Source organism: Drosophila mauritiana, chromosome 3R, assembly GCF_004382145.1.
Source record: "Drosophila mauritiana strain mau12 chromosome 3R, ASM438214v1, whole genome shotgun sequence".
Classification (NCBI taxonomy): Eukaryota; Metazoa; Arthropoda; class Insecta; order Diptera; family Drosophilidae; genus Drosophila; species Drosophila mauritiana.
In genome coordinates, this window is record NC_046670.1 from 28,199,100 (window position 1) to 28,217,555 (window position 18,456).

Here is an 18,456-nt window from a genome sequence, read left to right on the forward strand (position 1 = left end):
ATACATTTTATATTTACGTAAAGTTTTCACAGCTGATAAGCATTAATTCAAGATATTTATTTATTAATCACTTGCACACTACTTTCAAAATACTGTGCGTTCTATCCAAAATGACGAAATTTCATCAGGGATGTGATGCACATGAAATTTCCCCATAATTCATGAAACCTATTTCCAAAACTAACAGAAAACTATTTGCGATACTCGAACTCAAAATCTGTATTTTTATAGCATGAACCTCGGAAAAGAACGCAAACCAATTAGTGGAACCATTTTGAAATCACCATAAATCAGCGTGGTTGCCCGGTAATAAATTCCCGTTTCCATTTGCAGCTGACAAATGCGTGTCGTTAAAAATAGTTCTTCCCCAAAAGCGTAACTTTCCCCCGCATTTCAAGGGCAACCCTCGCAATATCCCGATGTACTTTCCTTATCGCCTCTGCATTTCGAGTTGTTTTTTCTGTGGGACGTCATCGGCAGCCGGGTGTCTCTGATTGTTTGAGAATCGCCTCGCCGGCTGCATAATTAAGACGAGCTGGACGTTTAGCTGATAAACGTTTCCGCTTTTCATCGGAGGATGGGAGTCAATGTGCCATTCACAGAAGACCTCTACTCTGCTCCACAGATGGTGATGGTTAAAGTCCAAGATCTCTGATGTGTGACCCCATGGGGTGCCCTTTTCAACTGTCAGGTCGCAACTATTGTTTCCATGTTTCGAGGGCTTGCGTCACAGTTTATCGACTCGAGTTGCGAGAACCCACAACCCATTCCCACAGGATGACGTAGGCAATTGGCAGAAACATGTGTATCCTGTGTATCCTGGGCCCCGTGCAGACAACAATGAACCATCAGCGCCAACCCCATGGGCAAATAAAACCCAATCGAATATTATTATCAATGAGGGCAGGACCCAAACAACGAACGGAGGAGGGTTGGCCACATGCTGCTCTTCCCTTGGCAGGATATCATCGCCAGCACTTGGACCCAGCCCACTAAACTTCCCAATTCCAATTCCAATCCCGACCACGCCCACATGCCATCATCGTCGCCTTCTGCGCTAATTTGGCGCGACTTTGACACTTGTTAGCCAATATGTTTTTGGCTCGTGTTAATGGCCCAACGGGAATTGATATTAATTGCGCCGCACGCCCCTCACGCTGCCCGAACTGGGCGTGGTCGTCGGTCAATATTGTTGGTCTCAGAAAAAAAAAAATACAGAACACAAATGCCCCGAAAATCAGCTTAAATCAATTTTTTGTGGTCGCCGCCTTTTGTTCACTTGCTGGTTTTTGTCCAGAATCGGCTTACCAACTTCGGTGCCTGTTTTTCTTGTGACTTTGGGTTTTACAAAGGAGCTCTGAGGTTCCCTCCTCGTTCAATCTAATTAATCCTGCCTTCCTTGATTGAGAATATGGGATTTGCCTGGCCCTTAAGAAAACCAGATTTCCTCACCCTTTGGCAGCCAATGAAAACCGAAAGCGCTCCCGAGGTTTCCATTTTTCCAGGCCCTGTGTTTTCCTTTCATGTGCCCTAATAAAACTAAATTCAATTAGAACTTGCAGTTCGAGTTCCTTGTGCGTGTGTGGAAAAAGTTGGAGTGAAATGTGAGAAAAGTTTTGCGGAATATGTCGGAAAAGTGTGAGCGGGGTGGGTGGGATCGGGATCAGTGGAAATGGGCGGATGGCACATGGAGGGCTCATTAGTTGCCAAAGGAAATCTCCGGAGGGCATGCAAATTTAATCGAATCACTTCGAGTGAAAAGCCATTTAATGATGGTTCTTTTACTCTATTTTCGAATAGATGAAAAGGCTTCTGCCTAATTGAGAAAATGCCTAATGGGTTTTGAAAACAAGCAGCGTGAAAGGTTCCTTCCTACTTACTAATATGCACACACCAAACTTGGTAATACAGCACCTCTCCGTCCTAGCGCACTGGAATTGATTCCTAATGATTCCCCTCCTGCGTGCTCCTCTTCGTTTCCAAGTGCCTACCACCTACCGCCTGACACACCCACCTGCCCAGTCTGTCGTAGTTCGATAAGAAGAAGCAGAAATGCCTGGTGCTAATCTACGAGACAGCAATGACAGGTGGGCTGGTGGCCATGGAGCAAAGGGAAGCCAGCATGGCGTAATGACCTTGATAAACTTTCGTTTCAAAGAGCTTCCATCGCACTGTTCTTCCCGGGATATTTGGCTGGCGGCTGTGCTCTGTGTGTTATTTGCTCTTGTCTGCCGAGAAGCGTTTTAGATTCACAACCGCCCCCGAAATAACCGCTGCCCCTCCCCTCTGGGAAAACAACTCACAAAGTACACAGAGACAAAAAAGAAGTTTCCCTTGGACTTCTTTTCAGGTCCCCTTCCTGTGCCCGAATTTGTTCGGCTTATGCCGCTTCGACGCTTTTGTTGTCTCTCTATTTTCAGTTTTGATTAAAGGCAAACCCTTGTCGGCCCCGCCCACCGCCCCTAGCCACCTAGCTTTGACTGAGTATTATTACCACTTTGTCGCATCAACCTTTAAACTTTGCCATTTAATGGGAAGCTCTGCTCGCCCTTTTCGCCTCTATCCGGTTTTGTTTGCCGGCTTTTTGAGGGAGGTCCAGAAATTGGATTTTTTCGGGGGCTTTGCCTCTGTCAACACAAAAATAGGATATCGTGATCCATCACCCACCATCAGCAGAGAATTCAAAAAAATTATGCAAAGTGTCATTGAAACTTTGCAGCCCAAACAGCTGGAAGGAAAGGTAAATCGTTGTCGGCGTCCCATGCACTTAAAAACCAATCACAAAGCCGAAGCAAAACCATAACGAAACAGCAAAGTGCTGAGGAAAAGTGGCAACGCAACGTGGCCAACACCTTGACTGCGTCTCGGCCAAGTTTGGAGCCTTGGCAACAGCGAGTTGGCCAAATGAAACGAAGAGGAAGGAGCAGGAGCCAAATGAAATTCGCCAACGGTAGTCGAAGATTGGAACACACTTGCTGATCAAAAAATGCAGTAATTAATTACATTTTAACGAATTTGAAAGCAATAAATGAATGCTATTGCATTTTGGACCATCTAAATTGACTGAAAATTATGCGCTTGTCAAAACCACTTTTCCATCGATTGATAAAAGTTTATAAAAGAGCATTTTCTGAGCTGCTAACTGATTTTATTTATGCCATAAAATATTTATACAGGATTTAAGCCGAATAGGAAGCGGCGTTCAGCGGGTTTTTGTAACCGGTTGCGTGCCCAAATTAAAATAAGATAATTATATACAATTAAAGTAACATATGGGTTAAGGCCTTGAACTTTGCCAAACCGGTTTTAACTGATTTTCGTAAATGTTGTGGTTAATTTTAAGCTGAAATATTGTGGCAGTGACTTCTCCCACCGCGACAAATCGCTTATGACTAACCGGCCAAAGGGTATGGCCACATTTTTATGCAAAACCTGGACTGCAAACAGGATTTTTTCGACAGAATCCAATTCGAGGCACCGCCATACGTGTAGAATTCATTAACAATAATGCGAGGGGATGGGGGGAGGGAGGGAGGAATCAGCAATCAGAGGGCCCCAGAGATTCCGGGAATTTCTGTTTGAGCCAGATCCTGGGTGGTCTGTTGGTATGGAAGTGGCCAGAATGAGTAAGACTCGGCCATTTAACTTTAAAAACTCCATTCCAAGTAAACAATGTTTATTCTTGCATTTGGTAATTCGAATTCTGTTTCACTATCTCTTTCAGTTGCCCAGCTATCAGCGAATCGGTCAATTCCATTTGGAGAAGCCAAAGGTGAGTTTACGATTCCCTCGGGCTCAAAGAATTTTATCTGGCCAATTGATAAGACACACTATGCACGTTTCGCCATAAATTATGTCATAGATAGAACCTATAAAAGCCAGCGACATATATAGAATCATTTGATTGACGAGCACGACGCTCATTCAAATGAATTGGCATTCATTCAGCGACAGTCTGGTTGCAATTTTCCCCAAAGAAACTTCTAACTGGCAGCGATTCAGCGAACAGCTAACGTTAAGTGTTTTCTGACGTCGGATGAGTTTGTTTTTTCAGTGGCCAATCGCATTTTTTATTGAATGTATCTGCCACGCGAACACAAATCATTTTTCATTCACTTTACAAGAGACTCGTTGTGCGAAAATGTGTTGGTCTTAAAAATGTTTCTAGACTTAGTCACTTGGTTTATTTGAAGTGCTTACAGTTTAGCATGTGTTCTTGATAAGCAAAATTAACTGAGAACTCGAACTACGCAAATACATTTAATTATAGGTGTGCATAACTGAGTACTTTTGATAAAGAGTTAAGATTGCTTTTAGTCGGCAGTATTCGATTGATAACTCTTCGAATATGGATTGCATACCACAATTTTAAGTTTAATTTGTGTTCGAAATGTTTTTGTGCGTAATATAGCAATCTTAAGCAATATATAAGTGGAAGTAGGGGCGTTATAAAAACATAAACATCCTGCAACGTCCGCACTAAATGTAATGGTAATAAAATATAGATAACCCCGTAAAAGTCTTGTGTCGTCTGCTCCGTACGTGTTTTATGGCACCGAACGGTTGTTGGGATCCCTTCGAGTGTGCTGCATTTAAACTTGTTATTTATTGTTATAAATTTTTAAACATTTGTCCTCCCTGCTGACTGGCGACACATTTGCCGAGCTGGTGGGTGCCTTTTGTTGCGACGTTTACATTTGCTGCAAACACGGGGCACAACATTTGTTCTGTGCGACGACAAACGGCCTTTGTTGATTCTGGGGCTCACAACTTTTGCCTAGGTAATTTGCCAGCGACGCCCACGGAAGGGGCGTGGCAGCCGGGAAAGGCGATTAGCAACAAAATGCAAACTTGTTAGCAACATATTTTTTCCAAGTCGAGGGCGGAGCAAAAGTTTCTGTTGCACTTCAAATTTAGTTTGTTATTTTTTGTGCGCCACCCGTTCTCGGCGCTTCTGCTATTTTTCCATTGCACTTGTCAGCCAACTTTGTGGAGCACTCGAAGTGACAAAGAAAGTTTCCTGGCCCATGCCGGAGTATTCCCGAACTCGCAGCTGGCGCTTGCCATTGACCACTTACGATATATACCATACCCACTCCCATTCCCATTTGGGCCACGTCCTGGCCCAAAGGAAATGGCGACGTCATGACGAATTTTGCCTGAAATGTTTATGAGCTCATAAATTCTCTGACACAACACTGTCGGTCCTCAGATCCTCCCACAACACTTTTTTTTTTTGTGTGTCTACCTGGGAGTTTGATTTTCCCTTTGTTTTTTACGCTTCTGACAACTTTTGGCACATTTGTCGTACATCAAATTAGGAGCAGAATGCCCGGCGGCGCGAAATGATTGAGCATTTGCATTAAGCCGAATCAACACACAGGTTCCTACGGACATGCCACAGAATCGTGAATCGTAAATCGTGGGGAATGTGGTGCCTCAAGGCTGCCAAAAGTGTCGACGAGTCGAATGCCCTGCAAATGCCCCATAAATTAAGGGTGTTAGTTGGTTATTGATTTCAAATAAACAGAAGTAAGTGAGGTATCAAAACCCCCGTGGTGGCACATAAATCTCCAGAGACCAAGATATAATTCAAAAATCTTCCCTAATCGCAATCCTGGCAACCCAAAGAATACCCCTCGTTGCGGGGACACGTCATCATTGTCCCTTGGTCAATTTGCAGGTATTTCGGTTAGCAGAAGACGCCAAGGAATACAAAGACTCGAGTGCCACCATTAACGCGGGTGTGAGTGTTTAACGGAGAGTGGGCCAAACTTTGGTAAAATATTGACTCAGCTATACGAGTTCCATTTTTATTCGTCCGCCGAGCCGAGTAAATAGAGCGTTTTCAAATTTATGCATATGCATGTCAACTCAACTCAACTGAACTCAGCTCAGTTCAGCGCGGCTCAACTCGACCAAGTGCCTCCTTTCCCGTCATTCGTCATCGCAGCCATCTGCACAAGTGCCAGCCAGCTTGGCTTTATTTTAGCCAGTTGAGCTTTTGGCCAGCGAGAGTCAAGGTTAAATGGCACACAAATATCTGCGAGGTGTTCGGGGGGCATTGATTAAATGTCTGATAGAAATTATCTTCTGTTTTATTTCAAAAGATATCTTCAATTCTTATTTTACTAGCGATTTATGCGATTCATTCTTAGATCTACATATATGACATATATGATATGATATATGATCTAGCCGAATTCTAGAGAATAATGGCTTTAACTTGGAAAGTCAGGATTAAATATAGATCATTTAGAGGAAGTGCGTTAGTTTTCTATGGTCGTCTGGATACCACCGATAAGGCCATTGGCTATTTTCTGTCCCAACTGGGCATCGCAGATTGCCAGTTGTCCCTGTGCATTGGCGTCATCTGCTCTGTTGGCTTGGCTGTCGGCCTCGGCTGGGCCATTTGGCCAGGTCCGGTGACCTGACATTTACTTAACAGCCAAGCCGGCTCAACTCATCTTCGAGCCAACTGACGGCTGGCCTCCTGGCCAACAGGTCAGAATTCGTGAGTCTCCTCGGGGCGGAGTGAAGTGCCGAAATGTTAAAATCATAATTAAGCATTTAGTAGCTTGTGTAACACTTAATGCGGCAGGAAAAGAGATCAAAGACAACATCGGGACATCGACGAGGACGTTGTGTCATTAGGGAACATGGAAATTGAAATGGAAATTTCGATACCGTGCTGATGGAGAATCGCTTTACGTGCTGCCATTGCATTTATGTTGGCATTCAATTCAAAATAAAAAAACAACAAATGCTTGTTGTTTCGCTGATTGATAAATTCGTTAGCGCGGGCATGTAAAACTTGGAAAAACAAAAGGCTGAGGGCGATCGATTTCCGATTTGTTTGGCTTTCGATTAGGAGACGGAGATTTATACAAATCGGACGTGGCTGTTTTGGCTTTTTGTATCAGCTGCAATTACGACACGAGGTCTGTGTGCTCATGTATGTAGATCCAAACGACTTGACCGGCGAACGGTCATTCATAAAAGCGCAGCAATGGCCAACGACAAGCTTTTTACGCAATCGGCAGCCTTGTGCCAAAAAATAATACTAGTAGTAATGCGCAAAAATAATAATAATAAATAAGTAGGAACGAGCGCAGCGGGCGGGCGGGTATACATCGTTGAATTCAAAATGAAATGCCTCAAGTTTCCATTAAAATCGCATGCACTTTGTGTTGAAAAATCAATTAAAAGCGCCGGCCGTCGCTAGCAATTAATGCAAATGGCCAGAAATAAAACTAAATTAAGAGCTCTGCGAACTCGAATGAAATGTAAACATGCGGCGGATTCCGATTCGGATTCGGCATACAGAACTGCGGCAGTAATAAAATATTATTTAAGAATATTTTAAACGAGCGCTCCTAATATTTGCACATGATAAATGTATTTCTGGAAAATGGAACAAATGCACAAACTATTTGTATTTGTGCAGCCAGCAAGTGCAAATAGTCGGCGGCTGCAGATGAAAATCTCAATCATGTCGATCAATAAATTAAAATTCGCAACGGAAAATCGTGAGTATGAGTGATTGGAGCTTTCAGTTGTCTATGGTAATATTCAATATACAACGTGTTTCGCTGCTCCACGGAAAGTAGGGCGCAATGTGTGGAAATAAATTGAATGATTTAGCCTTTCAGCTCATATGTGTGTTTTTTGAAATCGAAGGATTCTAAACATTTATGATATGCCTCGTGCCTTGAGTGCTTTTTTGGAGACAAGTATCGCTTGAAAGTCCAATAATATTGAAACACTCACGACGTGGGAGCTTGGAAAGAACCTGTTTCTGAGCAGGCGGCGCTTGGACTTGCTTAGACACTTCGGAATGGAATGATTAAATGAATGTTTATGCAGCGATGTGGTGAATGCTGTCGATTCGAAATGACGTCACTGTGACGTCAAGCACAAACCGCTTTTATTTTATTTATTTTTTGTTCGCCGTTCCTCCTTGAATTAGTAGCAGGTGGCGGGGGGAGGGGGCCAAACGGGGCCGGCGGCAAATGCCAAATTAAAACATGTACACAATGTCAATAATACATCGTCATAGTATTCAAATGAAGTTTGACAGACACGCACAGAATGGCAGAAAGAAGGAGTAGACACAGGTGGCCTTACCTCATTTTATTCACTTCTATTCAGACCAGTGGTGGTGGGAGCCAAGTTGCCGACTTGGTCAAAGCAAAGCGCGGGCCTTGGCAATTATTGCTACCAATATGTGGGTGGCTCGCCATTTGAGCCATATTTATATCTGTCTGTCTGTCTGGCCAAAGCAAATAATCAAATAATTTGTCAGGTTCACGACCAGATGATCAGCTTGATTTGCGGGCTAAGTGGGGAAAAGTGGATTGTATTAAAAAAGCAATTTATTTCGATTCTTCAGCTCGCTGCTGGGAATAACAAATTGACAAACCTGCCTTTGGGGTGCTAATAAATTATTAATCCTTTTTCACACTCAGCTAAAAATAACATTTGCTTTAAGTCCATTTCCGATAATAGCCTAAAGTCGTAAAATATTTATTTAAATATCCAATTATTCATAGCAGCTCGCTCGCTCGCCGTCCAGCATCAACGTTTTCAATTACATTTGCAATGGTTATAATTAAAACAGCAGCGAATTATTTATTGCGCCCATTATTTTTTGTTTTTGCTGCGGTTTGCACGGCCGTGTTTACGTTTTAATGTAATTACGCTCATTATTATGTAATAGAAAACAAGTCGGCTGAGAAAATCACAACGAAAAGGCGATTTCGCAAGCGGACCACGGCGTTTGGAACGGAGCCCCCCATATCAGCATCATCATCATCATCAGCATCGAGGGATCTGTCGCCGTCGTTGTTGTTTCGTTTTTTAGTTGTTTCCCAACTCACCCAAGGTCTCCCATTAGAATACACAATACAGAATCGCTGAGCCTCTGCCGCTGCCCCGCCCCCCAGGCCGCTCCGCCCCAATCCGCATGAATGGAAGGCTTGACGCGAAGTCGTCTGGAATGTATGGCAGCTATCACGAATGAATGGAACTGTTCAAAGCGGCAACAATAACAATAAGCATATACAAATTCCAGTGCCATATTGCGGCGATCAAATGGGGCGAGCGAACAGTGAGCGTCATGCGTGTATGGCTGTCAAGACCATAAATATTTACGCAGATCGAGATCGGGATCGAGAAGGGAGATATGGAGCAGGAGCGAATGGTTGGAGTCAGTACGCTAAGTTAGACCAAATTAGAGAACCAATCAACTACTGTTCTTAATTCTTGTGATTAATTCTCGACGGCTACTAATACTAATATTTGATTGCCGGAAGAGGTTAATAAATCACTTTGTCTGCGATTCGTTATCAGTGGGTTTGTGTTGGCCCAGTTTTTCCCATGCGCAGTCCTTGATCCACATAACACCTTCAGATAAATGCGCTTTCGAAAGTGATTCATCTGAAGTCACACCTTCATCCGCCATCCGCGATTCGCACACCCACTCCGTCGGAAATCTGTGTATGTCTACATGGATTGGATATTTGACTTTGATGTCTATGGCCCAATTGCGTTTGTCGTGCTTCGATAATTTTCGCACCATGCAAATTGGGGAGCTAGTTTATTGCGATTTCAAACGATTGCCTTTTGCTTTTGTTTTTTGCTATTTGTTGACTCTTTGCTGACACTTTGTTGCCGCGCACTTCTAATTGTATTTTTCAATAGGACAAACGCGAGTGACTCAACGCCCAGTGCAATCACAAAAGAACGAAATTGTCACATGATTATCATATGATGTGGCTTGGCTATACACGTCTGCGATTTCCATGGCGGTTAGGTTATACAAGTCAATCGCTGATTGCTCGCACCTAATGAGCTTCCATCCGTTCCAGCTTCCTCTGGCTTGCCGCTTTTGTTCTTCACGGAAAGCTGGAGGAGGCAAGGCCAATGACTTTTCCTTCAAGGCGTCACTGGAATATTTAAGTTGCAACTCCCACCGAAAAAGCGGAAAAAATTCAGCTCAGGAACAGTTTGATGTCCTGTTTCTGGTCCTGGTTCGGGTTGGGGTCCTTAGCCCTTTCTGGCAACTTATCCTGACTGGTGTTTGCCAGGCTGTCGCTCCCTCGACTCCGACTGCCTTTGGTTTTCGCTGCTTTCGCTTCTTTTGTGCTGCATACAAAAGATTTGGCTCGCCCGTTGTTGTTTCCTTATTTTTATGCACTGGGTATTTGCAGGGTATGCCAGCGGGATTTGAGCCCGAGGATCTTGAGCTCAAAAGGTTCTCCAGAGCACTCAAAATCCACTTGCGGGGCATTCGCTATTCGCATACGCCCCTGCTTTTAATTTATTCGAATTTTTCCCCCATTTTGTGTTCATTTGCAAGAATTCTCCCTTATTTTCCAGCTGGGGTGCAGACGAACGATATGCATGTATGAGTATGATTTCGGGAGGGTGTTTACACACTCGCCATTGAAATGCAGCCAAGCATCTCTGGAGCTGCGAAGCTTCCGCTGCATAAATATTACGCTACTCGTGTGCATTCAGCATTCTGTGCAATTTATTTCATTCTACTGCCAACTGCCAGCTCGAACTTCAACTTCAGCTTCAGCTTCAACTTCAGCTTCTGCTCAAATTAAATTCTCAGCGAGATTTTTCGAGGAACATTTCATACCTTACTTGGTAAGCCGGACATGGAGTGGTCTCCTCTGTTTGCTGATTAGCAGCTGACAGCTGACACATGCCCACCGAATGCATTTCGACCCTCTTATGCTGTTGGCCAAGTTGGAAAGTTGCCCAAGCCTGATTTTGTCATTGGTTCGAAAGTTTGTTACCGAACTTTAATTGCAGCTAATTGTTGTGTTGACGAAACAAAACTTCTAATGAATGAGGAATTCTTCAAAACAGCCTCATAAAGTGAAATCCCTTTTAGGAAGTTTTCAAAGTTGCTTGTACTTGTTCTATTTGTGTTTAAAGATTTACTTTAATGCTAAATACAAGTGTTTGTTATACTTACTTTACTTACTGCAGAACTCGTTTTAATAATGAGTTCTATTGGCTTAAAAAAAATTGTTTCGCCAACTGGGCTATTTTCATTTCATTTAATGGATTCTCTTTATTAATGGCAAAGTGGTTTTACAAAGTTTTCATGTTGTTTGCATTCTACACTGCTTTAGTTGCAGTCCAAAGAGCTTTTGCATAAATAATAATAAAATATGGCTGGTGTCGGAAAGCCAGGAGAATAGAAAATCGTTTGAATAAAATATTTAAATAGAAACCATTTTCGTGCTATTGTTTTGCATGAGTAGTGGTTGCCATTGTGGCTGGTAAAACCACCAGTATCATACTTTTTGAGTACGAAAATCATTAGAAACTTTGCAATACACATTCCGCTCCCTTGCAACGTTCATAAACCTAATTGTATTGATTTTCGTGGGGCTTTTGGTCATTCTCGTTAACCAGATTTATGCACTTGCGTTAGCCTCTGGCCAATTATGGCTCCTGCCCTCCGATGACCTCGACTTCTGGGCGTGGCAGTGGCACGGTGCGATGCTAATAATGAGTGCAACAAAGTGGGCCAAAATGGCGTCAATTGGGTGCAGGGAACATGGCCGTTGGCATAGTCCCAAACCAATTTATCCAGGCCATTAGTCGGTGCTGTAATTTCTGCTTGGAATTTGCCAAATGCTAATTAGCTTAGTGTCACCGCAAATAATTCATGCGGAAATTCATTATTAAACTAAATAGTTAAGATTTATGCGCACAACAATTTTTGTGGGTTGTTCGAATTGTGAATGAGCTGGCTATTATTATTGTATTTGTTATCTTTTAGTTATTACGCTACTCCTGCGATTTCCCTGCTGTTTAGTTTTTGATTTTTTTGGGTTTTTTTCACGAAAACAATTCGATGTAGTCAACAGAAATGTATTTTTTTGACGCATGCTGGGGTTATCTGATTATTTGTGTCGCATTTAAAGTGCGAGTTCTAAGAAAGAACTACGTATGTATACTCGTATATAGTCATTTTGTTTTGTGTGGTTGAGAATTTAGTTTTCATGTGGCATGTGGCACACAGCTCGGGGGAACTGAAAAAAGTGTAAACAAAAAGTCGCTTAATTGAGTTTGACCAGTTATCTGTTCGCACTAACTGGGTAAAAAACTAGTAACTTTGCGGAGGGAAGGGAACTGTCATTCGAAAATGTCGAGTAAAGGAAAATAATAGGGCGGAGATAAATGAAAATATATACTTGGGAAAGTGTGGGTCGCGAAAAGTCAAGGCGAGGCGAGTCGATTTCAGTCAAGTTGTGTGGCCATTTCGGTGGCCGCACAGTTTCGCAGAATTAAATCCAGTTGGCTCGTAAACCTTGAGCGCTGTAACCCAACAAATCCTCTCGCTGCTTTGGCTTAAATCGTCTGAGAAAGGGTTTATGGTCATGACATTTTATGAACTCAATGTAGGAGGCAACGGAACCGAAATGAAACGAGCGAACGCAACCTTCTCGGCTGTAATCTACATAATATTGCAAACAAGTATTTGCCCCGCACACATTTGTGCAGGAATTGTTATTGTGATTGCCTGGCCAAAAGCGTTTCGTAATAAGCTATCTGGTATCTGGTAGTTGGTAGCTGGACGTTCCCTGCTCCTGATTGCTGTTAACATGTCGTAGAGTTTTCCCAGAAATTTGTTTTGTACTTGGCCTGCAGGCGAGCGAGGGTCATGGGCTTTCCCCAATCACCGCCCAGCTTTTGTTCTGTTGATTAGGGCCACGTACATTTCAATTAAAATGTCGCCCCCAGCGCCAGAAATTAGAGAAAATCCGGCCACCAGCAGGCGCAGATTTTCCATTTCCCATTTCCCATTGGCCCAGCTCAGTTATCTTTCGGAGCCTACTTCCTATACATACGTATGTACATGGATATGGCTTTTGTCCCGCTGTTCGCAGCTGAACGCGCAGGAACCGTTGGAACATGCTTCCGCTTTTCACGGACTGTCTGTCAGCCTGCTCCCCCATCTTGGATCACTCCCCCACCACCATCTGGATTTGGCATTCGGCATCGGAGAACATGTTTTTCCAATTTCGGCTCCGGTCGTGAATGCTCGCAGGCCCTTGACAGTCGGATATTATGGGTGGTGTCCATCCGATCAGAGTGCTGAATCACATTTGATGTGGGATGAAAGTTGCACAGGTTTGCGTCCATTAACTATGTTAGCTGCAATGTTGCATAAGGTAAAAGGAGTAATAAGTAGGTTTAATTAATTTAATGGGAATTGAAAACTTAAGTAGGATGAGTGATTTACCTTTAAATTCTCCGCCGTTCGATCTAGCTCACAACACTTCTGGAGTACCCGTCTCGGGTGTTAGGGTATACTTTATTATTCCTTTTAGTATCTGCGATATGCCCCCACTCCAGAGTCTCCACTTATTTTTCATGGTGTTTACCCTGATGCCTCCCGCCCATCATTCCCACTTTGTGTGCTCGACTGCGACTTTCGCTCATGAATAGTTAAATCCGCCTGCCACCTCGCCCCCAAAGCTGCTAACCATTTCCCTGCAGCTTTCCAAGGCGTTCTCGTTCCCGGGGCTGCTTTCCATTTTTGCCATTTTTTATTAATGAAATCTCATGGCTCAATGAAGCGTAAACTCCCCTAAGCCAAGTTCAAGTGTCCTAGAAAGAGGCCAAGAAAGAGGCCAGCTCAAGCGGTAATGGGCCAGCTTAAGAGCCGGCCAAACGTGTTTTCTTGTCGGCCATCAGCTTCAGTTTCAGCTTCGGCTTCAGTTCGGTTTTATTGATGCGATGTGGGCTGGTCTAGTTTGTGTTCTTGTTTGTTTGTTTGATTGTTTTTGACTTGACCAGGATCTGTCAGCCGCTTGATTGCCTCTCGCATTCATAATCCCCGCCCATTAATAAGTCCCGCAAAGTGGCCCTGTTAGCAATCAGTGAGCGCCAAAAGCAATTTGTCTAAGAGCTAATCAAAGCCGGTCGGTCTGCCAATCCTTTCGACCGGCAATTAAAGCGAGACGGGGTGCAAATTAACCAGGACCAGCCAGCCAGCGTGCCCGGCATCAAATAGATTGAATAACTCCGTGTCCATCGCCGCCCGAGGGTTGTTGCTCCTGTCCGTTCGACTGTCTGTATTGCCCATTTATTTGATGCAAACATACACAGACTGATGGTCGGGCGCTGCTGTTAACCGCAGACGCATTTTTCCAGCTACCAACTACCATCGAAATACATCGAAAATGAAAATCCTGCTCCTGCCCAGGCTGTGGCCCGTGCTCCTGCTCTTGGTTTTCCTCATCTGGCTGCCCGAAGGCAAATGCTTGCGATGTTTGCTGGCTTTGCGGTCCCATCGAGATTCAGCTGCTCCGACAGCCAGTCGACTTCATTATGGGAGTGCTCTATTCAATTACATAGGTGAGCGAGCCGAAATGCGGCAGGATGTCTGGTGGTAGCTGGATCTGGGTATCGGGCCCATCATATTTTATGGGCGCCATAAAGCGCCAGCCAAAAGGTAGGGCTGCTTAAAGCCCAATTTATAACTTCGCCGATAAGAGAGTCGCACGCACATGGCATTTACTCGTGGCATCTCCGCCAGCGGTGGCTTGTAAATATTTAACTTGCAATTGCTGGAGCTCATATATCTTGGCAGGCTGTGAATCATTTACTCCGCGCTCGCTTTGAATACTTTGAATACTTAAGCCCGCCACTCGCTGCCACTCTGCACTTCTCGGCGTACCTTCGCTTTTTATCTATGACATTATTTATGCTTCGCATTGGGAGTCGCGTTGGGTGTTGGCACACACAGCGGCACAGAAGCATTCATTAACCTAGACAAATGCTATGTGGTAGCAAAAAGTATTTTCGATTCTGTGGCATAAGCATTCAATAAATATAATATGAAATAAAAGGATTAAATTTCTATAATTTATGGGAATTATTCTCCTTCTGCTTATCACTTATTTTTTGTAAGACAATGAAATATTTGCAGGGTATCTAGAGGTCTATTCCTTTGAAATGCCCAGCTTGATGCTTACCATTATTTTTATAGTCCTTTTAATTTTTCCCCTTTTTGGGATGCAATAAATTTCAATGGCATCCATTGCTTCACTGCTCCAGTTCAGCCCCGAAGCACTGGCATTGATATTGGAGGCACAAAAGTAATTTAATGGACTTTTAATCTATTTCTTTACTGCCATTGATCATCAAAGGACGAGCACAGAGCAGAGAGCAGGCGCCAAAAAATATTAAAACCCGGGAGTGAAAGGAAGAAAAATGTCGATGATGCGTGCGTTGTGCTTTGTGCTTTCACACAGTCTTGTGTTTCTCCAGGACCAAAAATTTCATTAGCTTTCTTTCGGAGTCTTTAATTGCCTGTCAATGCTGTTTTGTGGCAGCGCATAAATCGATTTTTAAGTAGCTAAGAGAAAATATGCTAATCGCACTCAGGGCAACAGCTAAAGCCGTGGCGGAAAAGTGCTTCGAAAAGTCTATCAAAATGTTTTAGATGTGAAGAGGGAAAACGATGAGTTTCGCTCGCTTTGATGTTTGAGAAAGTACTGGGAAGGGGTAAAACTTCTTGTATTACTAGGGTAAAATTGGAGCAATCATAAAGTTTCAACTGCAGTCCCAGAAAGTACTAAAAATACGCTGTAAACTAGTTTCAGAAACTCAAATTTATAATAGAAAATGCATTTCCAGCTCACTTAGCAGCCTTATCCACAAAAATTCAACATAAAATAATAGAAGATTCCCTAGACAAAATAAATGGATGAAAGCAAATAAACCATTGATTTGTTTCTGCCTTTGTTTCTGTTGACAGCTGATGAAACGCTCAAAAGTATGCTTTGGTAATGTGTCCACGGAAATTGCGTATACGCCCGTTGGCATTTAAGGCATTCTGATTAGTCGCTCAAATTAAAAGGCAGCGAATGTTGGCCGGGTATATTTTTCCATCATTTTCAATTAATATTTAGAAATAGGCGGGCAACCGCATTTCCTAGGTTTGCCAGGTCTTATGTTATATTCATAAATCATTCTTACATAAATATTCGATGGGCCTCCTTGGAAATGTTGCATAAGTTTAAATACTTTTCGGCTTGGGCGGAGGCGCTCCTCGCACAAGTGCCCATGTTTGTGTTTGTATTTTGGGGCCTATTGAGGCATAAAATCCGAAGGTTCTCCTCCTCTTCCCGCCCAGCATCCGGTCTCCGTGCCTTGTTATTGTTCCAGGGCGGCGGCAATATGTTTGCCTTATTTCACTTTGTGTTGACAGCAATGACCCACATGCATAAATCATAAGTTGTGCGCTTCCACACACACGCAAACCCTTCAGAAAATGAACGAAGAAAAATTTCAAACAAAATTTAGCGATCTGCAATGGAAACACATTGTTTCTGGGGAAAAACCACACACCAATGACAATTGTTTTCTAAAAGCTATATATTTCAATATTTCAATTATAAGTTTTTAAAGTAAATGTACGAATAAAGTGCAAAAGGCTTACCAAAGAAATAATATACAATTTAAATTGGAAAATTTTTTGTTTTGCGAAACATTTTCGTGTCACATATATTCTAATCAAATTACGCGAGAGTTCATTGTGCACAAAATTCAAATGAAATTTATTAAAGCGCAAATTAGCAAAGAGGGAGTCCTGGGAGCCGAGCGGTGACAGCGTTTGGGGAAATCAAAAAAGGAAACATGAATAAAGGACGAAAAAGCATTCCACTCTTCACATCCGCACACACACACACGCACCCTTACACACACACACACAAGGAGTATGCACCATATGTGCGGGGCTCCTCTTTGCATATGCATATCTGAGTGAAGGGGCAAATTATGCATGCAAACAGGTCGAAGCAGTCGGGGCAGGACATCCAGACATACGTGATCTGAGCCAGGACCTCTGGCAATCCGACGCTTCAGTGCTGCAGTTTTGAAGAGTATCTCGATTCCACCAACAACTCGAAGCGTTTCCAATGGCAGCCGAGTCTCCCGGGAGATTGGACCTGCAGACACGTGTTTTGTGACTAGAGCTCAATCGTTCGCAATGCGGGTCGAATCATAATTTCCTCCTGCTGGGATCTCTAACTCAACCCTTTTCAAAAGAAGAAAAATGAGCAGCGGCTCCACAAGGTGGGGGAACGGAAGCCGAGAACCAATCAAGACCAATCTCGACCAGTCTCACTTGTTTTCCAACCCACACCGCATAGCTGTCATGCCAGGAAAATTTAAAACGGGGAAGGGGCGGCAGAAGGAGAAATGGCTTCGCTTGGCAGCTGCATTGATGTCCTTGCCGAGGGTCTGTGGCTCCGGACTCTCTGCCAAACTGGGTCATTTTTGGCATAGTTGTTGGCGCGCTGCCTTATTGATTGCCAGCAGGACAAATGACACCAGTCCAGCATACTGGACATGGATTACTTGCTCCAGATTCGTTCGTGCTACAATCTGGCTCCTCACATATTTCATAGAATAAAGACGGGCTCAGCGCTTTGTTGACAGGAACTGCCCAGATGTAAAATATCATCTTTAAGAGTTAGCCAATCTAAAAAATCTGTTCTGCGGTTTAAACTGGATTTCCAAGGTGCTCTTTATAGCTCTTCTTGTCTCCAATTTCCGATATCTAGCCTGCGGATGCTGTGACGCTGGCTCTCGTCCGCTTTCCATTATCATAAGTCAATCGAGTATTGGCCCGACTAACCACATACTTGTGGCGTCTTAACTGGCGACCTACCCGTCAGCTCCCCTCGATGTGTTAATGCGACTGCAATGTTATACAACACCTACTGACACGTCTTTGCGGTCGACTGAGCAGTTAAGTATACACAAATACGAATTGTGTTTGCTTGTCACAAGCGGTGGGAATTTTATTTCCGAAGGGGCAGAGCGGGAAATGCGAAAATTATCACTGTGCTAACTTCAGCCTATTGTAACCAGATGATTCTACATGGGGTTGCTTGGGAAGGAGTTCGGAAACTCAAAATTATAACTCCGTTAATGGGATCTTATTGTGTTTAAGTTTTTAGTGGGCTTCTCACAAATAGATTTTGATTAAATTAGTTCCGCTTGAATAGCTTCAAGAATGTTCAAAGCAAAACGCCTTTCGTTCCGCTTTCCTTTTAAGCATTGTCCACCATTTTTGGCCGCTCACCAAATCGCCTCGCATTTCTAATTACGAACTCATAATGCTAAGAAAGGCGGAAAATGGGAAAACAGAGTGGCGGACAAAGCACAGAGTCAGCGAGGGGGAGAGCTGATTAAAATTTTGCAGCGACTGCAAATTAAAGTGAAAACATTTTCATTTCGAGGGAGTCCTCTGCACGTATGTGCGACTGCACGGAGGCAAAGGACACGCCGTGCCACAGGGCGCCTGGCGAAAAGTTGATCCTTGCCGACCAGCCAGCCAGCCAGTCGGGGAAGCCGCACCCAGTCGTAGCCAAAGTCAGAATCCGGGGAGTGGGATATAGAGGCGACCAC

At 43.5% G+C, this 18,456-nt stretch overlaps 1 protein-coding gene across 2 annotated transcripts in view; it reads left to right on the top strand.

The window, feature by feature from the left end:
* LOC117143153 (G protein-coupled receptor kinase 2) overlaps positions 1–18,456 on the top strand; it is a 47,626-nt gene that overhangs the window by 1,363 nt on the left and 27,807 nt on the right. Inside the window, exon 2 of one of the 2 annotated variants that reach the window (XM_033307652.1) lies at positions 3,725–3,772. The exons of the other annotated variant lie outside the window; for it this stretch is intronic. The gene's annotated coding sequence lies outside the window, so the exon portion shown is untranslated. The remainder of the gene's footprint in view (positions 1–3,724; positions 3,773–18,456) is intronic. 2 annotated transcript variants of the gene reach the window in all.